Raw genomic sequence first — 3,168 nt, 5'->3', positions numbered from 1 at the left:
TTGTTCATAACATCTGTACTGGGGATGCATGTCTTGGCAGGGATGCACTTTTCTGCATAACACCGGTCTGCCAATCCGTGACCTCTGCATTAAACCGAAGCCAAGATTAACAAGTAACGATTGTTTTATAACCGTAAGGAACAGGAAGAACGGATACTTGTGTGGAAATGTAGCGAGTAGAAGCAGGAAGTAGGAGGAAAAATAAGTATAGATACCTAAAAAGTGTACTTAAGTATTTGTACTTCGTTACTTTGACACCTCTGCAAATTTACTACTTTATTATTTTGGAAAATATCCAACTTGTTCCTTAAAATGTTTAATTGTAATCTAAAAATATCATATTTTAAATTGGATATTTTCTCCTCTGTTGCCTCATTATTATTTTCTGCATAGACAGGAGGTCCAAGGGGACAAACCTGGACTTTCCTTTCAGCATTGAACAGATCATTGCAGCTGGATAAATAACCTTTGCATAGGTGGAGCAGGTGGAGCAGGTGGAGTTAAATCTTACTGAGAGAAAACAGGAAGCAGCTCATGTTTCCAGCCTCATGCAGGTGATTTAAACCAGTCTAACTCAGCCAGGGGTCACAGCTTCGCTTTCAAAGGTGAAAATGATAAACTAATAACTGTGATTGTAGAGGAGCGGCTTCCTGATCTTCTCCTGCTTGGAGTCTTTATAGGAACCAAAGATGTGGCTCCATGGAGGATGCTGCTTAAAGCAGGAACCAGACAACCACAGCACTGCCTTTAGCTTCTATAGCAGAGGACGGTCTGAGTGAGGTATGCGGTCTGTGATGTCACAGTGCTGGGACGGCGAGCCCAGCCACCGCCACATTAAGGCCCCTTCTTTCTCCTGGATGTAGGACAGAATCTATAGCTGCATGGGATGAAGTATTACTCTAGTATTACGGAGGGAACGCTGGAGAGCCTCGTCTGGAGGGGGAACCCGTAAAAACCTCCCTCCATCCTGACTGTCAGGAATCATTTTGCCATCAGGCCCAGAGTGGCCTAGTCAAAGTCTAACCTTCCATGCCGTGTCTCGGCGTTTAACCGGCTGCTTTAGATGGACCCCTCTGATGAGGTGTCCTGGCCCCTCACAGTGGCCCCTGAAGGAGGGCCCTGATTGGCTCATTAAAGAGTTTACAGAAACAGTAGATCCTTCCAACAGGAAATAGTAGCTGTTGACAGGAAATGGGCGGAGCCTTTTGATAAGCTTCAACCCAGTTTCCCCTAAAAACGCAAAGCTGTGTAGAATAGAGGATCTCTGAGTGCTATGAAAGAACACACACACATACACCCATAAACACACACACACACACACACACACACACTCGTTCTGCTATATGTAGTGAGGACCATGGGTTGTATGGAGGCCTTAGTCCTCGACGCCGTCGACCCGGGTTCGAATCCGACTTGTGGTCCATTGCCTCATGTCTCTCCCCCTCTCTCATACCTGCTTTCCTGTCAGTCTACTGTCAGAAAAAACAAGCCACTAATGCTAGAAAACCTAACTATTACTAATGCATACCTAACCATTACCAACCCTAACCAACTGATACCTTAGTCCTAAACCTAACCCTAACCTTAGTCCTAAACCTAAACCGTTATAGTTAGTCCTAAACCTAACCATTAGCATGCAAGGACCAGCGCATTTTGCAGCAACTGGTCCTCAATCTGATGGTGAAACTGTAAAAATGGTCCTCACTCTGAGGGCTAGACAGGTACACACACACACCCATCTCTATNCTGAAGCCTCAGTTGGAGCTTTTAAACAGGCTTTGGAAAAACTTTGATAATTTGCTGCTGTAATATTATAGATTTTTTAGAATAGAAAGCGAGCAGATGTGCATAATTAAAAAATAAAAATAACAGAAATACAATTATAGAGCATTCAGTATTATAAGACAGCCCAAAATATTTCTGAATAAATACATTATTGTATGAGTTAAGTTCTGTTCCGTTTATGTCTCTTTCCTTGTAAGTGTGAAATGTCCCATGCTCCTGAATGCACCATAGCGATCTGACGCTCGTGAATGCATCTCACTGGTCTGTGTAGATGCACGTTTGATTTTCAGCTGAAGTCAAAGCTCTGCAGTCTCCAAACTCCCGTCTGCATCACTGTTTATTGTTGTGAGTGAAAAACAAGAGACTAGAACAAATAAATCAGCCAAACCTCAGACTAAATCTCTGGATTTAATGTTGTTCATAACACCTGTAGTGGGGGATGCATATCTTGGCAGGGATGCACTTTTCTGCATAACACCGGTCTGCCAATCCGTGACCTCTGCATTAAACCGAAGCCAAGATTAACAAGTAACGATTGTTTTATAACCGTAAGGAACAGGAAGAACGGATACTTGTGTGGAAATGTAGCGAGTAGAAGCAGGAAGTAGGAGGAAAAATAAGTATAGATACCTAAAAAGTGTACTTAAGTATTTGTACTTCGTTACTTTGACACCTCTGCAAATTTACTACTTTATTATTTTGGAAAATATCCAACTTGTTCCTTAAAATGTTTAATTGTAATCTAAAAATATCATATTTTAAATTGGATATTTTCTCCTCTGTTGCCTCATTATTATTTTCTGCATAGACAGGAGGTCCAAGGGGACAAACCTGGACTTTCCTTTCAGCATTGAACAGATCATTGCAGCTGGATAAATAACCTTTGCATAGGTGGAGCAGGTGGAGCAGGTGGAGTTAAATCTTACTGAGAGAAAACAGGAAGCAGCTCATGTTTCCAGCCTCATGCAGGTGATTTAAACCAGTCTAACTCAGCCAGGGGTCACAGCTTCGCTTTCAAAGGTGAAAATGATAAACTAATAACTGTGATTGTAGAGGAGCGGCTTCCTGATCTTCTCCTGCTTGGAGTCTTTATAGGAACCAAAGATGTGGCTCCATGGAGGATGCTGCTTAAAGCAGGAACCAGACAACCACAGCACTGCCTTTAGCTTCTATAGCAGAGGACGGTCTGAGTGAGGTATGCGGTCTGTGATGTCACAGTGCTGGGACGGCGAGCCCAGCCACCGCCACATTAAGGCCCCTTCTTTCTCCTGGATGTAGGACAGAATCTATAGCTGCATGGGATGAAGTATTACTCTAGTATTACGGAGGGAACGCTGGAGAGCCTCGTCTGGAGGGGGAACCCGTAAAAACCTCCCTCCATCC

Source organism: Cyprinodon variegatus, unplaced genomic scaffold (assembly GCF_000732505.1).
Source record: "Cyprinodon variegatus isolate N-32 unplaced genomic scaffold, C_variegatus-1.0 Scaffold1233, whole genome shotgun sequence".
In the NCBI taxonomy this organism is placed as follows: Eukaryota; Metazoa; Chordata; class Actinopteri; order Cyprinodontiformes; family Cyprinodontidae; genus Cyprinodon; species Cyprinodon variegatus.
The sequence above is the reverse complement of the archived record's forward strand: the minus strand, read 5'-3'. Positions refer to the sequence as shown.